Consider the following 7,575-nt stretch of genomic DNA (forward strand, 5'->3'; position numbering starts at 1 on the left):
TCTTTTCTTACAAGAAAACACACACAAACACACAAGGATTTTAAAGAGCCTGGAAGCACTTTAAGATGACAAGAACCAATAGAAGTTACTTAGAATGTTCTCTACGCTTTATATCCAACCACTGGGAAGACTTAAGAGACCTTCAAATCTAACTGCTCATTTCCCTGTAGAGAAACTAAATTTATGAGCCTTAGCTGAAGTCACCCAGCTAGTTAGCAGTACAGCTTAAACACCACTACAGAAGAGGTCAGTATATAACTCGACAGGTCTTTTTCAGACTACGAACTATCATCCATTCGCTATATAAACGTCAGTAATCCACTCTCTGGGTTCCCAGTGAGTCTTCAATTCTTACTGGTGTACCAACAGAAGCCTTCCCCAGATCCAGTCAGTTGGATGTGCTAACTTAGTGGATATGTCTGGTGCCCCGTCAGCTTCTGGGGTTACCCAGATGACTCAGACCAAGGAGGGGTTCATGGCAGACGGGAAGTGACCGGCATGTAGCAGACGTGATAAGGGCTCTAATAAATACTGACATGTGCATACCAACCAATCACAAGCGAGAAGGAAGTTGATTCAGCCTGCGGGAAGAAGGGTAAGGGAGGAACCAGGCTTCTAAAAATGAGCTCACAGGGAAGTTCCATCTAAACGAGTCATTCTTTTCAAAAACAGAAATGGTTACTTTTGCTAATTCCCTCAAATAATCTCATTCTGCTTTTGCCAGATATATTTGTGAATAGTGGGCTGGTTGCCTCTCACAGCATACACTACCCTCCTTCCCAACACAGCCCCTGGGTCTTAGGTGTGCTCCACTACCTAAGGCACAAAAGAAACTCCACAACCTAGAACTTGGAATACTTCCTTTACTTCTGTGATAATAAATGGCTCTGAACAAATGGTTCTCACAAAGCCATATTCGGAACATTATTTCCTCCTCTGAGGAACAGAGGTCTTAGAAGCTACAAGTCCTGGGGCACCTGGGCGGCTCAGGCAGTTGAGTGTCTCTTGATTTCAGCTCAGGTCATGAGATCGAGCCTAGCATCAGGCTCCACGATGATAGCCAGGAGCCTGCCTGGGATTCTCTCTCTCCCTCTCTGCTCCTACCCCCACCCCCAATAAATAAATTAATAAACTTTTTTAAAAAAATAGTTACAAGTCCTAGAAAAGTTCTTTTATTAGAAAACAGTATTTCCTCCCCTGTTCAGCTTCAACTCAAATAGCAGCAAAATCTAGAGTATCTGCAGTGTTCTCTCATCTCTACCAAAGGTTTTCTTTAATACAATGGCAAAGATATAGCCGGCCTTTAATCATTATCTGTTAATTACAGCCTAGTAACTGTTACCTACCAGGAACTATCCCCATATATATTTTTCTCCAAATGCCTTTGACTTGTCACTAATTATAAATATATAACTATATATTTAGTCTCATATAGGGTGTCTATCAGATGAGGCATACTATAATTAAGGTTTCAGAAGATGATGCCATCTTTTTCTTGTGAACATAATGTATATATTTCATATGACTGATTAAAGTCTACAATAGAAAATAATTAAGGTTTCAGAAAATGATGCCATCTTTTTCTTGTGAACATTATATATTTCATATGACTGATTAAAGTCTACAATAGAAAATAACAATTGCCCTATTAATTAATTTTAGAGTCTGACTTTACATATGCATAAAGGTAAAATTTAGAAAACATTTGCACTCAAGGATGTGACATGAGATCTTTGCCATGATTAATGGTGTAATTTGAAATTTGTCCGTTCAGCTTCCTAAAACACAAATACTTTGAGCACTTGCGTGGCTCAGTCAGTTGAGTGTCTGACTCTTGGTTTTGGCTCAGGTCATGATGTTGCAGTTCAGGAGTTCAAGCCCCGTGCTGGACTCCATTCATTCTGTCTCTTTCTCTCCACCCCCACCCCCAAATAAATAAACTTTAAAACACATACATTTTATTCACAAAAGATCTGTGAAGTGTATGCTTTCACCACTAGTATTCCTGCCACCCCCAAATTTCTCCCCCACACATGCAATGTTAGGGAAACATAAACAGAAAGACTATAATCTTTGACTATTCTAATTAGGCTAAATATTAGTCTGAAAGTTAAAATAAACATTCATTATTATAAAAACGTATACTCCTATGGTCTAAAATATATAAGGTGCAGGTGGGGATGCCTGGCTGGCTCAGTCAGTAGAGCATATGACTCCTGATCTTGGGGTCAGGAGTTCAAGCCCCACATTGTAGAGGACTGGGTAGAGTTTACTTAAAAATGTACACGGTGTATAAATGATTAAGAAAGGCTGCATTATATTTTTAAGGTTAAAGACCTGATTTAACTGTAACCATCTGGCAGAGACATTAAACAAATAATCTGCATGGATTTAAAATGACTGAAGTACAAGTTACTAATTGAAGGCTTAGAATTTCACATGAAAGGTGTGCATGCACACACACAACTAAGGATTTTGGTGACTGAAACAAAGTGTTTTCTATTCTGGTTTTATTTACCTACTATGACTATAAACTTTAACTGCTCCTTTCTCTAGACCAAGGCAGGGTTACTTTTTTTATTTTTCTTTTTAACCTCAAGACTTCTAATTTCTACTACAATCCTTGTTAAAGGATATTTTACAGACCAACATAAACTACATCTTTAAAAAATTAACTGCATTTAGGAGCACTGGGTTGGCTCAGTTGCTAAAGCGTGCAACTCTTAATCTCGGGGGTTGTGAGTTTGAGCCCGATGTCGGGTATAGAGATTATTTTAAAAGATAAAATCTTAAAAAAAAAAAAAACACTAAATGCATTTACATGTGAGGCTATTTGATTCTCTACCTTCTTCAGCACTGCTAGAGCAAGAGAGCAAAATGCACTGCATAGCAGATGGTACCCCCTGTAGTACCTAAGTTTCCTACATTTTCAGTCCATCCTGTCATAAAAGTCACACCACAGACTTTTAAATCTGCAGAGTGATTTGTGGGAAGCAGAGAGAGGAATGAGAATTAAGCAAGACATCAAATCGCTTCACAAATGCACTGTCCGCAATAAAAGATAAGAGCCGGGTAGACAAGAGCAAGATGCACACGTTAAGACCTAAAAATCTGTCAAATTCAACTTTCCTGGCTTTTCTGGGTCATTCTGTGTCGGACATTCCTGAAAGTGTGGTCAGGGTGTACTCAGCACTTCATAACTAAATGTCATACTCATATTTTAAGCAGTATTTCCCAAGGTCCAGATTTCAAGGGCTATGTTCACAATTTCTGCCTTATTCTCATACCACTCATCCCAAGAATTTATTTTTCTTACATCAAACTTGTTGCTTTACTTAACATTTATTTTTGCCTCGTTCTTTTTTTTATAATTTTTCTTAAGTTTATTTATTTGAGAGAGTCAGAGACAGCATGAGTGAGGGAGGGGCAGAGAGAGAGGGAGACAGAGAATTCCAAACAGGCTCTGCACTGCCAGCGTGGAGCCCGATGTGGGGCTTAATTCATGAAACTGTGAGACCATGATCTGAGCCGAAACCAAGAGTCAGACGCTTAACTGACTGCACCACTGCTTTGCCTCATTCTAAATAAACAATCTGTCCATGAAATAAGTGAGTTTGGTAACTGGCTTTAGAGTTTTTATCTTGAAGTACAATATCCATGCAAAGTCACTGAAAAATAATGTGCCGCCTATAAGTCTGTCTGTGTAGCACACTTTAGAAAACGCTGTTCGGGGAAGAGCAAAACAGGACAGAAAAAGAATGCTTAAGTAACAATATCAGGGTGTTTTTGTTTTTGTTTTTTTAATGTTTTTCATTTATTTCTGAAAGAGAGACAGCATGAGCAGGGGAGGGTCAGAGAGGGAGACACAGAATCCGAAACCAGCTCCAGGCTCTGACCTAGCTGTCAGCACAAAGCCCGACGCAGGGCTCGAACCCACAAACCATGAGATCATGACCTGAGCTGAAGTCGTAGGCTCAACCGACTGAGCCACCCAGGTGCCCCAACATAATCAGGTATTTTTTCACTACAACAGTCTAGTCTCTCTTCTGAGCTCCCAGTAACCGAGGCTGATAAAGCTTTCAGTGCAGTGGCCGGCTAGATGAGAAAGGCTCTAAACCCCTTAAAAACAGAATTAAACTGTCACCATCATGTGAAGGCCTAAGCAGGGCTGCCTGGGCTCTAGAAGTAAGAAGCCAAGTGCATTTCCTAATCAAGCTGCAAAAGGGAGCGCAGACACTTTCTAATTCCAGAGTCTTGAGCAATAATGTAGGTGGTGTACATGCTTAGCCAACTGTATTTCCCAGGCACCCTTCAAACCTGGATCTAGCTATTGCTCCTACTTCATGTTAGAACTGAGTGCCTGAAAACTTTTTTCCACTGCTGATACATGGTCTTTAAAAAAAAATTTTTTTTAGGGGCCCCTGGGTGGCTTAGTCAGTTAAGCATCCGACTTTCACTTGGGTCATGATCTCGCGGTTCATGGGTTCAAGCCCCGCATCGGGCTCTGTGCTAACTGCCAGCTCAGAGCCTGGAGCCTGTTTCAGTCTGTGACTCCCTCTCTCTCTGACCCTCCCCTGCTCACGCTGTCTCTCTCTCTCTCTCTCTCTCCTAGAAATAAAGAGGAATATTAAAAAAAAAAATTTTTTTTTTAATGATAACACCATCTTAGCCCCTCATAGATTTGGTAGCTATATGGGCTTCTGCTAACAAGGGTCATGGTAAAAATTCCCATGGGGGTGAAGCAGGCCCTAAAATAGTTTTAGAGAAGATTTCTTTTTTACCCTCAAAAAGCTCACATAAACTTTGAAGTTTTTAACCCACTTAAATAGGTGTTAAAATCTGATCTCTGGGTCTGTTTCTGACCCCGACGCTTGGATTTAGTATCAAGAAACTAACTCAGTAAAATACCTGAGATAATCATTCTACTTCCCCATCTCTATCCCCTCCCCCACGCCCCCACACAATACCACACCCCAAATCAACTTCAATGGAAAATGCCTTTTTCAACAGCAAGGCTGGCTAGTCCGAGGCCATCTGGCCAGCAATTGTTGGGCCCTTGATTACTACTCAGAATCTAATCAATGAGGCATTTTACAGGGAGTCGGCGCTCAACCTAGATAAATTAATCTGAAGACACATCTCCTAAATGGGATTTGCTTTAGGGATTAGGTAAGGAATTCCCCGATGGCTCATGTTCTTGGTGGAAGTATGCTGAAAGTTTCAGCAGGGACTGATTACTAACCCTTCCTCTTAAACTCCACCCCTGCTACCCACACCTCTGGCCACTCCTGGACCAAATCTGCATGACTTTGTAAACTACAGAACTTACTCCAGCCCACAGGAGGAAAGTGGGCCTGCCTAGTTTCAAGAATTTTACCTGTCTCTTAAAAAGAATACCTTCAGAAGAAACACCCTTTCTAAACCAAAGATTTTTTTTTCATCTCCCTTGCATTCCCAGGCACTTCTGCAAAGGATAAATGGCTGGCTGCAACCTTTTGTGGATGTACAAAGAATTAGATCAAAAGTTAAACAAATGAAGACAGAAGTCCTTGCAAATGGAATTCCCCAGGGGGGCGATGTTAAAATGTATTGGGCTTAAGCCTTTGAGAGCCTCAAAATGCGTAATATGCCCTATGTAGGGGGTGGGGTGGTGTTTACTGGGAAACTGATTCACTTCCTTGTAGGGAAAATCAAGTCACTAATACCTTAAGGATTTCTAGGACTTTTTTCCCCCCCCAAGGTCTCTTACTGGCATTCAAGGCCTTTCCAGAGTGTGAGCAGCTCTTTCTCCTTTCCCTCAGCTCCTGCTTAGACACCTAGGTGGTACCTCCTAACTGTACTTCTAGATCCTACCTCCCAGGATGCCGCACTTGGAGTTTTCAGCACTTGTCTTGGTTCATATTTCTAGCTACTGCTTACCTGCCACCCACCGCATGCCCGGAACCTTATATCATTTCATGGAGTCCTCACTCAACCCTAGAGGTGGGTGTGTTATTAGCCCCCTCCTCCTTACTGGCTTACACTGGGGAGTATCTGTTCGAATGCGGCCCTTTCTTCCCAAATAGAACCCACCCTGGGAGGGCGTGTACGGCAGTCCCACCCTCCGTGTATTTCTGTGCTCAGAGTGCACACCTCTATGCAGGTATCCCAGCAGAGTGCGGAGTCCACAACAGTCTGCAATTTTCAGATGTAACGGACTCTTGGGGACAGAAACCGAGTCTTGCTCATCTTGCACCCCTTGCAGAGACCGCCCCAGGTAGGTGCTCGTTATTAGCTGCGTGGTCATAAAAAGGTTGCAGCAGCCACTGCAAGGAAAGAAGTCCTCCTGCGTCTACCTCTGGAAGCAGCTCTGAAAGAGCTCAAGAAACACCTCCAAAGCCACTGCTGCCTGAGTCAAGCACCCCTTCTCTCTCATCTCCCAGAGAGAGGAAGCTACAGCGGCCCGTGCATATATCTGACTGGACTGTTTGTAATTGTTCTTCATTATCTGCAAGCTTCGCCACAGGACAGTGCAAGAGAGGCCAGGCCGCTCTTACCACTTGTAGTCCCCACGCTGAGGTGAAGTTGTTCATGAAAATTTACTGAAGAGTCAAGTTTCATTCTCAGGCAGGATATGAAAAGCTACATATGCAGCTACTTCTACTAACTCCTCACTTAAAGCAACCCCTTCCCCANGCCAAATCAGGACTGGTTCCCTCGCAAGGATTATCAGCACACCCAGCACAGACCACGAGAAGATGGGAGGCAGAGGGCCTCTCGCCCCCTCTGCTAGGATCCCCCAAGCCGAGGGAAGGAGTGTGGAGTCGCAGGGCAGTTTCTACGACGGGGAGAATCTCCGCTGGGAACTGCAGGGAAACCACAACCATAATTACTCAGGCCAGACAGCTGCCAGGGAAGCAGCGCTGCCTAAGAACTTCAACTAAAATAGAGGTGGGAGGCTGTATTCCATTACTAAGCCCTGGAGTATTCGCTCCCAAGTTCGTCCACAATTCAAGAATGTTAAAACCCTGCAGTCAAAACCCTGATTATTTATAACCTAAACTACTGTGTAGAAGCGGACACCTGACAAATGAAGACATAAAGCAAAGGAATGGTGACAGGTAAGATAACACCAGACTAGAAAGCATTCATCAGCCCCTTGTTGTGGCTTCCTCCAAAACACCATCGCCATTCCCTACTGAAAACAACTTTTACTTGTATTACCGCGGCGGCTGTTTAAAAAGGAAAACGAGGCTTCTGGTCTCCAAAGAGTTGTCAAGTTGGTCTCACGCGCACAAGCCTGTAAGTTTGCATCAAGTAGGTGTGGTAGGAAACAGAGGAGGAAGACACAAAGGCAGAAGGCAGGCTACACGACAGGCAGGACGAGATGCCTTCAAGGTAGCAGAGATCCAGGGCTGAGTTCAGGACCCTGTCCCCCACCCGCCCTGATCACTTAATCTGGAACCCAAGTGACTTCAGAGACGAGAGAAGAGGGTCAAGGAGCCCTGGAGGCCATGAGCCACCACCCGCTCGGGTGAAATCTCCCCGTGGCCCCGGCCCCACTCTCAGGTGGGACAGGAGCAGCTGCCCGCCGCG

The 7,575-nt window shown here is 43.5% G+C and overlaps 1 protein-coding gene across 5 annotated transcripts in view; it reads right to left on the reverse strand.

The window, feature by feature from the left end:
• Positions 1-7,575, reverse strand: part of TJP2 (tight junction protein 2) — a 93,914-nt gene that overhangs the window by 68,120 nt on the left and 18,219 nt on the right. The window lies entirely within an intron of this gene.

Source organism: Crocuta crocuta, unplaced genomic scaffold (assembly GCF_008692635.1).
Source record: "Crocuta crocuta isolate KB4526 unplaced genomic scaffold, BGI_CrCroc_1.0 scaffold41, whole genome shotgun sequence".
Taxonomy (NCBI): Eukaryota; Metazoa; Chordata; class Mammalia; order Carnivora; family Hyaenidae; genus Crocuta; species Crocuta crocuta.